The sequence below is a fragment of the Leuciscus leuciscus genome, assembly GCF_965113295.1.
Source record: "Leuciscus leuciscus genome assembly, chromosome: 17".
Lineage (NCBI taxonomy): Eukaryota > Metazoa > Chordata > Actinopteri > Cypriniformes > Leuciscidae > Leuciscus > Leuciscus leuciscus.
The window spans coordinates 10,661,078-10,672,379 of NC_138741.1; the positions used below are offsets into that span (position 1 = coordinate 10,661,078).

At 37.4% G+C, this 11,302-nt stretch overlaps 1 protein-coding gene across 1 annotated transcript in view; it reads left to right on the top strand.

The window, feature by feature from the left end:
- colec11 (collectin sub-family member 11) overlaps window positions 1-11,072 on the top strand; it is a 325,681-nt gene extending 314,609 nt beyond the window's left edge. The window contains exon 8 of the transcript XR_014199180.1: window positions 10,603-11,072. The gene's annotated coding sequence lies outside the window, so the exon portion shown is untranslated. The remainder of the gene's footprint in view (window positions 1-10,602) is intronic.
- Window positions 11,073-11,302: the final 230 nt, after the last annotated feature.

Below are 11,302 nucleotides of genomic sequence, written 5' to 3' on the forward strand. Positions count from 1 at the left end.
GCAAGCTTGACTGAACGATCAAATGCGGAAAATATTTTATATTTTTAAATATTTAAAAAATGAGCTAAGAACAAAACACTAACTATGTTGTTCTGACAAAACTATTTGGCAAAAAGGGATAAACTGCAGCTAGAGGGTTTATTTTACAATGCAAAAAAAAAGAAAAGCATATTATGATAAAAAGCTCACAGAAAAAGCAAATATTGACTAAAACATAATCAGTTATTAATATTTCATTAGTTCTCACTTGTTTTTTGCATGTTTATAATATCTTTGAATGACAGCCGGACACAAATTGGCATGTTTCATTGCGTTATCACAATTAAAACAATTGACTCCACAACTACACAATATGCTTACAGAAAAAAAACAAAAAAACATTTGAATAATGGGTGAAGATGTCAATTTTCCCAGGCCAGACGTCACTTTTGGCCACTACTTTAAATGTATAATTAATGATATCATATAAATTAAGTAAACACTTAAAACGTCCCCTTGGAATTATAAGGTTCTATCTGACATTTTTGTCAAAATTTTGTTATTCACATATTCTTATTCTGTGACCACTTCTTTACATTATGTGATGTTGTTTTTTAAGTTGTGTACATTTTGGAACTTTTTATTTAGAAAATAAAAAGGTTCTTTCTACACAGTCGAATGGAATGCAAAAACTTTAAAGCTCAATATCTCAAAACTGCTCAGAACGCAGATAGAACCTTATAATTCCAAGGGGACGAAATGTATGTGTTTATAAATTTACAACATCTTTATCTTATTGTCCTTTAGCATTGAGTAAATTGAGGTTTGCATGTGCTGGCCCTTCGATAGGCCTATAGAAAGAGCCCTGACCCCTGCTGCTCTGCTGAGATTTGTGGCATGTCCCTAGAGACCCTCGGAGCCATGCTTTGGCTTGGCATCTCCCCACATCGAGGAACGTTTTTTAAAATGTAAACATGAGCTAAGCTGGATTTGCACCGCCAGGCTCAGAGATAATGCAGCATGCCTATGGTGGTTCAGTTGCTTTTTCCATCGACAGAATATCCCTTCAATTTGAGCACTTTTGGGCCATGCTATTTCAAACCGAATTACACAATAGCACTGTTTTAAACATACAATGTAATCATGACCATTTCATGATTAGTCTAATGTCATTCCAGTGCATTGGAACATGCTAAGCTGGATCCAAAGGTTAATGCCATGGTTTAATCTTACTCAGAATTATGTATTAACATAAATGTGGCTGTTTACCTAACTTTTTACTGCTAGAAAAGGCTTTAAGTTACACTTTACTCAGTCTGTTGCTATAGTGAGAGAGAAAAACTTTGAATGTATCCTAAATCCAAATGTAATCTACCTTCTGTGATCATACTGAGAGCAATATTAGAGTTTTACTGCTCGCTGCTCCCTTGTATGTTTTTTCTATCTTCTTGGAAAAGTCTGTTTGGATGGCTGCCCAGATACATGGATTTAGGTATGTAATTTTCCCTATTTTTTCCTCTCTTCCCTTCTTTTTTCCCCTCTCCTCTCTCTGCAGAGACACAAGAGGAGCCCGTCCGGCACAGACCTCTCGTTCAGCATGTGCATTTGTGTTTTTATAATTCAAAGCACTTGCATTGTCTTATTCACTTTTCCTTTTTTTTCCCTTTTAAATGCAGAAATCTTTAACAAAATTGTTCCTTATAAGTGGTACAGAACTTGCCTCTCAGGAATGAATATGAACAAGTTCCCTATTCTCTCATACAAGTGATAACGGTTAAAAACTCCCCACCCACTGCCTCCCTCTTAGGCCCAACACAAGCAGTTAAGAACAATAGCTTAAGGGTATACAATTTTGACCAAGCCAGCAGCAACTGCTTGTCCATTCATATGCATCTGTAATTTAATACTGTTCTAAGACCTTGACTGGCCCCTCCCATTCTTGCTCACTATAGAGACTCTTTCCAATGCACACTGCCCAATGACCATTGTAATCCCCAATGTCCCCTGCTTTCTCTTTCAATTCACATGTTACCCGGGTTACCCCATTAGGGCTACTCTTCATAGTTTGCATCAGCATGGGGTCTAATTTGAAAGTCCCTACTGCTTCAGTAAATAATTAGCACATCAAACCCCCCTCAGGCTCCTCACAGGAAGCTTAGGTCACTAGGAGAGGTTTATTTTGATGAATGCTTTGCTGTTGGTTTCTAGGATGGTGAATTTTACTTCCCCAACTGACATTCTTTCAGGTGTTAATATCGAGTATAGTTTAAAAATAAAGAAAATTGTAAAGAAATATTTATTCACGCCCAAGGCTTAACAGCTGGAGTTTTTGCATCTGTAAGCCATGTAAAAGAGTCACAAAGTGGCAAAGAGATTGGCGGTTACGTGAATGGGAAAAACAAGTGATGAAATGAGTTCGAAATTACACAGCCTACTGACAGACCTCGGAAATTCATAGTGCTCTGGTTTTTCATAAGCTTTTTTGCCCTTTAATTGGGACCAGCATATGTGTTCAGTGGTGTGAAATGTGAACTGAAACTCAGTTCATGGTCTTCAAAGAGTTGCATCGAATATCTGCGATCATTCCTTGCAATTGTGTCCACCTTGCTATGAAGCGCGTATGAAGCCTAATTTGAATAGACAGAGCCTTGACTAATGGGCGTCTAATAAAAACAGTATCAAACAAGAATGCGCATTAGGGATTTATATCACATTCTAAAAACATTCATAACGTGGAATGACTGCAATCGGTGATGATATTTTTAGAAAAATGTCGTGAATCTATGTCGTGTACAAGAATTTGGGCACTGGTAAGGACAGTAAGGTCCCTCGCTCACTACAAATTTGGGACACTGATGACTATTTCTGGTCACATGACAACGTTCTCATTGTACAACATCACTATTCATGAACAACAGCAGAGCTGATATCTTTCTGACAAAATCTTTTAATGTTATTTAAAGTACATTATAGGCCTACTTTGCTTGTTACATATACGTGCAACATTTTAGCCATAAATAAATTGTTAATGTTATTATGTTCATTGCCTGTCTAGCAATGTATGTTTACGCTGAAATATAACTGAATAATGGTTTGCATTTAGAAAAGAAAAAAATCTATCGCTTGTCAATATGTGTAGTGAATTAGCTCATACGATTTATGTTTCGTGCTTTAGAACTTCCGTTAAGGTTTTCATGGTGCATTGTGGGACTTTTTAGCGTTTCAGTGCACTGGAAGGATTTTGTGATTGAGACAGCCCTTAAAATAGCCGAGTCCCTGATCAGTGCCCTCAGTGACTTCTGAACTATACTGAGCTGATTAAGACGCACCCATTGGCCGCATCTACATTAGATGGTGACCCATTTCAGATTTTTTCCTCCCATGTGGCACAGATCAGATATGACACATTGTGGAAAAAAGCACATTGATTTCAATATTCTCTGATCGGTTTCAGGCCTCATTCATAGGTGGAAATAAATCTGATATGAATCGGATACGTGCATTTGCGTCTGCAATGTAAGCGAACAGATCAGATATTCCCCAGTCTATGCGAGGTGTATGTCATTTAAAAAGCGACGGTGGCGAATGACGTCAACTCAGGTGGACACATCACAGTGATCATTGCTACATTCCTCCTCTTTTTTTTCTCTACTTTAAGAGACCAATGTTTTGCTGAGTTTTAAAGATGGTGCAGAAAGCATTTCGTCCATTGCAAATCGTGCCATTTTTACTTCCTTTTCAGCCTACGTTTTTCCGGGTCAGAAGTCTTCCTTGGGTTGTTTCGTCAAGTGTATAGTGTAATATAGGGTATGGCTCACTTTTAAAAGAAGATGTAAGCCAGTCGTAAAAAAAATATATATATTAGCATGGTCAGTGGCAGGCCTTGGTAATGTATCGATACATATTTGTGATTTAATTCTGATTCACTAGCTCTCATATTGATTGGATTGGATTGTGTTTGATTCTATTCTGATTCATTTGGGCATATTTCGGTTACAATGCGGTCTCTTATATGAAATAAAATTTTCACTGAAAGTTGATTCGGTAAATGTTTAGACATGTTTATTCAGTTCATTCAGACTAATTCAGTTTGTGAGTCTTAATAGGGTTGCACTACATATAGTTCTTCAAAAAAACTTACAAGCACAACCAGTTTAGTCTAGTTCACGAACAAATGATTCTTATGTGCTGATCCTTTTCAGCAAATCAAAAAAGATACAGCACAACCCCATTAAGACTCACAAACTGAATTAGTCTGAATCAGCTTTCAGTGATAAATGTATAATGCACTGTAAACATTTCTTTGGTAAATGTTTATAAATGTATATTCAGTTCATTCTCAGTGTACGATTTTGATTCATTAAGGATCAGCTTCTTAGTTAATGAATCAGACTACACTGGTTGAGATATTTCTGATTCACCAAAAATATCTGGTTTAAAGGAGTTGTTTGTTTGTTCAGTTCAGACTGAACACTCTTTTCCCGTGTGACTGGAAACACTGGGGATTTTTAAGAACCAATAGCATTCAAATGAAGATTCTGATAATCTGAAAATTCAGTATATTTATATTTAATGGCCAGGACACTGAGTGTTAATGGTTTGGAATTTGCACCACTTCTATAATGCTAATCACTTTGTAATGCTAGTTTTGCAGCAGTTCTCACTTATCATGTTGTTTTCTAAAAGGGACCAATAATTAAACATTATCGACAGCAAATGCCCCAGTCTCCCCGCTCCCTTCAGTACCAACAAAGCATAACATTTTAAAGCCAATTTGAGAACTCGTCACTTTTAATAATTAATCGCAGTACAATAAACAATTCATATGCAGTACAGCCAGATCTATATCCATTATGGATATATGTAATAGTCATTAAATATACATTTCACTTCCAGCTTCAGTCTCTAGATCTCTGACAAAACAAACAGGCGAATTATGGGTGGGTGGGAACTTCGGGAGTTCAGTGCGCAGTTGAAGGCTCTAGAACATCTCTGAATCGGACAGGCGAGGTGATTTTATTGGTTCCCCGGAGTTTCAAGAGCAGCACAAGCCTCATAGACCATACGAAAATAACACAACGTCTGGCCGCGCTGACAGCAGACAGGTTGCCGGAGAGGGAACAAACAACACACACGCAGAAATGCAGAGTGCAGCTGTCTGTCATTTGTGGTGACTGCTTGTTAAAGAGACCTTGAAGACATTAGGGGGACATGTTTTTCCCTTCTTCGGTTGCACTTCCAACACGCACTGTAACCCTGTAGGCCTTGTCTATTTCGAAGCAGAACTGACGATAACTCTGCTGGATAGATAGTGAGCCGGTAGACAGCGGAATCTTGCTAGATGGGCCGTCACAACTGGAATGTCGAAGTGGACATGTGTTTTTGTAAATTACACATTTGACGTCAATCTCATACACAATCTAGGTCATAAAAATGCAACTGCATGACTGCTGGCAGCAGTTTTTAACGCATTCAGGGATGCTTTTTTTTCCCTGAAGCGTCAGTCTACACACTGTGCCATGTCATTGTTTGTTTACGGGCTTCACCTCGCTCACCCCGCTAGCCGTCTGCTTAGCGCAGCAGCTATTTATGGCGTGATGCGAGGCGGGGGCTGCTACTATGATCAAAAGGAGCCGCTCGTTGATTTTCAAACATGCATTATGCTGCTAACATACATTATCAAAGTGAAGTGCTTGCTTGATCGTCTTCAGTGCTCAGCATGCTTAAGATATGGGTAAGGAAAGGGTTAGTATAAAGAGAGATGGAGGAGGAGATGGAAACTGTTATGCAGTGCCTTATTCTGAATTCTGTAACTTTATTCATTTTAACTTGATTAAAATATGATCAGAAAGCCTAAAGGGATTGGAGCCAAACAGAATAGAAAGCTTAAATGTATTGCTTATTGAGGATTGACATTTAGTTTATATGAGGGTGTCAACTTGAGGGTCATTTTTACATTTTTTTCTTTTTTTTTTCTTTTGGAAATTGTATAATGTCATAATCATAGAGATTTCTGTAATTTAATCAACAATATAGAATGTTTGTGAAAAAGCAAATAATCCCATAAAACCTCACAGAATCGTCTCTCGCAATTATATCCCAAAAATAATTGTCACCTCATAGAAAATTTGAGAAAAAGACTTTTGATGAACAGGAAAAGCTTGAATAAATAAAAGATCACCAAATAAAACAATTTTATATGTCTTGTTTGACAATGTTTGATTATGAAGGGGGAACAATTTAAATAAATAAATAAATAAACAAACATACATGCATGCATATATGCATACATAACTGGAATATTTTTTTTCCCAGTATATTAATTACATGATGTCTACTGCATTACAGGAATGACCTAATAGAGAAAGAGACGTGGGCGTGGGGAGAAACAATGAAGGTAGTGTGTAATGGGAAGTTCTTACATTGGAGAGTTGTAAAATATAGTTCTCAACATATCTTAATTAGAAAGGCTAATGTGTTAATTAAGTGTAGAGGTCGTTAGGTGCAGTCTGTGGTCTGCGGTGAAGTAAAATCATTTCTTTCTTTCTCTCCATATTACAATGGCGCTAGTACAGAAACTATACCTCCCTCATTCTTTAAGCTCTGGCCTCAACCATGTAATTGCTCGGCATTTAAAGCAATCTGGTCAGTGGCGACAGAAACCTGCTGTGCCCTGCAGAAGTTAATGACACTGAAAGGCAATACCAGACTGTGGGCACATGGTTCCTTGTGCTTAAACGTCCAGTTTGCCAGCTTTAACCCCAGAGGTTGTTTTTTTTCCGCTCTTTACTGAGCTAATGTTTTAGAGAAGTGGGGTGGTAATGGAAGAATTGTGGTTACGAGTCTTATTTAGTTTGAAAGCAGCTGGATTACACCTTCTCTGTGGTTTTCACACAGAATAATGCTTCAATTTGCAGTAGCTTAATATAGATACCGATTTCCTAAGCAATTATGACAGTCATGTTAGTCTATAGCTCTATGGGTCTCATTCATCAGAAGTAATGGTGGAGTGACAGGTCGCCTTGAGTTGTGGTTTCAGACCGAAAAATAATCAGCCTTAATGTCGGAAACTCATCTGGATTACTTTATGTAATGACGGAAGAAAAAAGGGACTTCCAATTTGGGACTGTTTGCTTTGAACTGAATTGCATGCATATCGCACAACCTGTCAGTAATGAATAAATAATTCTGCCCATAGATATGTCTATTTCATGCTAAATTTGCATCTAGCTGAGTAATAGGCTTTTTTAATGGAACTAAAGTCAATAATCTTACAGTATGATAAAAGATGTAAGTGATAATATTTTTCCCCAATAAAAGAGTAATTGCATAACTAAACATACTAGCAAAGGCAAATCTGAGATTTAGGGTCGTAACACATTACAAACCCATATGTTCCATCTTTATGGACTAATGGTATTGTCTTTGTAAGCATGTTTTGGCGGAAGGCACATGCGCTCATAAAGGGTGGATATTGTCTCTTAGTGGGACGTCGATTGATGCTGGCGTTTACACACCAAACATTGATCGTGACCTCTTCCTGCTCTTGGTTTCTTTATTGTTTGTGGTAGTATAATAAGAATGGATTACTTGACTAACACTAATGCGGAATTAGTTACATAGTAAACCACATTACAGGGTCTAGCGGTGGATGGTTAGTGATAAAACAATAAATAATGCACAGTGTTCATAAAATACCTCTTGGGTGAGTACAGGAGATAAACCCAATATAATAGTGAATAATCAGAGTTTATACTCTGCATCTTTCATTGCTATTGACTTCCATAATATATATTTTTTTCCCCTAATTTGGAAGTCAATGGCTACCGTCAGCTGTTTGGTTACAAACAATCTTCAAAATATCTTCTTTTGTGTTCAACAGAAAAAAAATCATACGGGTTTGGAACAACATGAGGGTGAGTAAATGATGACATAATTTTCATTTTTGGGTGAACTATCCCTTTAACAAGATAAACTGTTTGAAGTTTCTGTTTAAGATTTTTTAATGTTTTTGAAAGGTGTCACCAAAGCTGCATTTATTTGATAAAAATACAGCAAAAACAGTACAATTTAAAATAACTGTTTTCTATCATAAAATGTAGTATATTATTAATATGTCATACATGGTAAATATATAAAATATATTTAATTATAATTTTAACAATATATTAATTAGTCCTATATATTGTAATTTTTTTGTAATGGCAAAGCAGAACCCACCCATGAAATCTTTACATGAGAAGAAGGAGAACACAAGGGCTCATCTACAGTGTAACTGGAAGGCAATCGGATGACTGAGAGGCTTTGCATGAAAAAGGACGAGGTCTAGAATGCTAATTGCATGAGAATGTAGTGGCTGACAGTGTCTCTGCAGTGGCCTATCAAACAGAGCTCACATTACATGAAGAATCCCATTCAGGTGGTCATTAGACAATCAAATGGGAATAATCCAACTGGATCTCAATTACTGTTGAAGTAATTTTCATGGCAGGGCACTGGCCAAGGAGCAAAAGGGGAGAGAGAGAGAAAAAAAAAAAAAGAGACAGTGAACGAGTGTTGAGCGCTCCTGCTGAAAAACAACTTAAACCAGCCTTAGCTCTTAGTTGTTAGATGATCAGCCTGGTCAGGCTAATCTGGTTTGCTAGTATTTTGAAGGGTTTGGGGCTCTTTTCAGCTGATCAAGCTGAGAAACTATACAAAGTCCCTTAAATCCTGCCCTGGAGGGCCACTGTCCTGCAGAGTTTAGCTCCAACCAGAGCTTAAAAAAAAAAAGTGAATCAATGTCCTCACCAGAACAAGCTAATCAATGTCTTCAGGATTACTAGGAAATTACAACCAATGCTTTAGATCAGGGTTGGTGCTTATTAAATAAAACTAAAACCATAAAACTATTTTTTTTTATTGCTTGAAATAAAATAAATGTTAACTGAAAAAAGATTAAATGTAATATATATATATATATATATATAGTATTTATTTTAATTTTAACTAAAATTATGAGCATTGAGAATAGCTGGATGGCTGAAACGTCTGCCCTTGCTCTATTCAAATAATTGATTATTTTTGTTAAAGACTTTGTCTATTTTTTCAGAGTGCGAACCATCTACAGTCTCTTCAACTAAAATATACTGAAAAACTAGGCCTATATCTTTAAAATATTAATAATAATAAAAATGAAGAAAAAAAAACATAAAACAATTACTAGAACTTTAACTAAAATTAAAAAGGAAAATATAACAATAAAAACAAAGTAAATGTATCTCAATGACACTAAAATGACCTGATCTAAACCAAAGGAAAACCAGCTAGGCCAGGTGAAGGCCAGCTAAGCAAGACTAAGACCAATCAGACAAGTTGAAAATCCACTTAGCTGGACTGTAACACCAGCTAGACCACCTGAAGACCAGTTTTTCAGGTCTGCGAGGGTGACTAGACAAGATGAACACCAATTTAACAGGTTGGAAAACTAGCTAGACCATCTAACTCTAGCAAAAAAAGCTTAGGCTGATTTAAGAAGTTTTTTCCAACAGAGTTGGTGGCACATACTAAATTTCCTGTGGGGAGGATGAGTTTGTGAATATAAACAGACATGAAAAATGTACTATATGGAAAATGTCAGCTATTCCTCTCCTAACCCCCATTATTATGTTCTCTTTTTCAGTAGAGGCAAGCACAGGTGCGGCATATGCCATTTTCATATAGCGTGCCATTTACTAACACATTTTCCCAAATGGATAACTATGACTAAAAGACAGCATTGTTTCCTCGCCAATCTAAGCAGCTCCTCTAAACAAATCCCAACCAGTAGGAACAACTCTGCCCTGTTTTCACAGCAAACCATTTCCTCTGGCTCCAACCTGCAGTGGACACCTTTTAGCCTTTCCATCCTGCTGTTGAGCTCTTGATTTATGACAGGCACGGGAGACTGACCACTAAAGCCATGTAAATTTCCTGGTTCTGAAGCAAGGCACAGGCCAGTGTTAGACCACCCAGCCTCTCCCCCTGTCGTATTCTGCTCCACATATCAGAGGGGCTTTCATATAGTGAGGGTCAGGGCCTGTTTTTATCACCTCAGGAAGACATCTTTTAGAAGTCTCCTTCAGCATACACTTTACTCAGTTAGCGTGTCCCTTCAAACAAACAAGTTGTAAACAGGTCCGGTCTCTTGTAATCCCCACACGATGCTTCTCTTCTGAAGATTTGAGAACTATTCAAATTTGTAATTGTACAACCAAATTTATACATTGAATCAATAAGAAAGATATCAGTACACTTAGTATGTACTTGAAGTATACCAGGATATAGGATGCATATCTTTGCAATCTTTCAAAATAAACACATAACACAATAAAAATAATAACGTGTTTTTCTCATCATTTACATTTAGCATCACATATGTTTCTATTCAGGAATTTGTTTAATAATTATTCAACAACAAAAGTTACACCGTATAACTGAGAATCAACATGCACCAATGCTACAATTTTCTGTCATAATCATTTGTTAAAGGGGTGGTATAATGCCCTTTTCACAAGATGTAAAAGAAATCTATGATATCTACAGCAGTATGTGAAGTTTTAGCTCAAAATACCCCACAGATATTTTTTATATAGCATGTTAAAGCAGCACTCAGTAGCTTCGGGATTTCTTCGCTGTATTCTCGCTTTTTGCTCGCAGGTTTCCCTCTAGAGCTCCCCCCACAGCTTCGGAATAGATATTTGACAACACTGTTGTAAAAACTCGTTGGTGATTCTCAGACACCAGAGGCTAGTAGATCAACGACATCAAAGCAGATGGGACATTCTTTAAAACGTCTTCTTCATTCGGGTTCGGACAGCGTGAGGGAGCGCAATAATGACAGCATTTTAGCAGATTTCTTTTGGCCGTAAAGCAATTGTTTACATCGCGAGACCTGATATCACGCGAGACTTCCTGACGCAGCGGCCGGCGGCCCGCCGGCTCAAAGTTGCAAGTGCGTATTTTCCGCTCACGGGCACCAGGGGGGTGCGAAACGACCACCATTCAACCCGAAATAAGTCATATAACCATTCCAATGACTCCGAAGCTGTTCAGTTAAGGAAAAAAAAGTTACTTAGTTCACCTTTAAAATTGTCCATTTTTGAGGGTGAGCAAAAACGCACCTTTTGTGTCTGTTCCTTTAAATGCAAATGAGCTGCTGCTGCTCCCGTCACAGTGGGCGGAGCTTCAAGAGCTTGCACTCACACATACATTCACTAAAAATTTCAAAAACTTTTAACCTTTTATGTTCAAACCTGATTCAGACAATGATGGAGAGACTCAAGAAGAGGTGACAACATGTAGA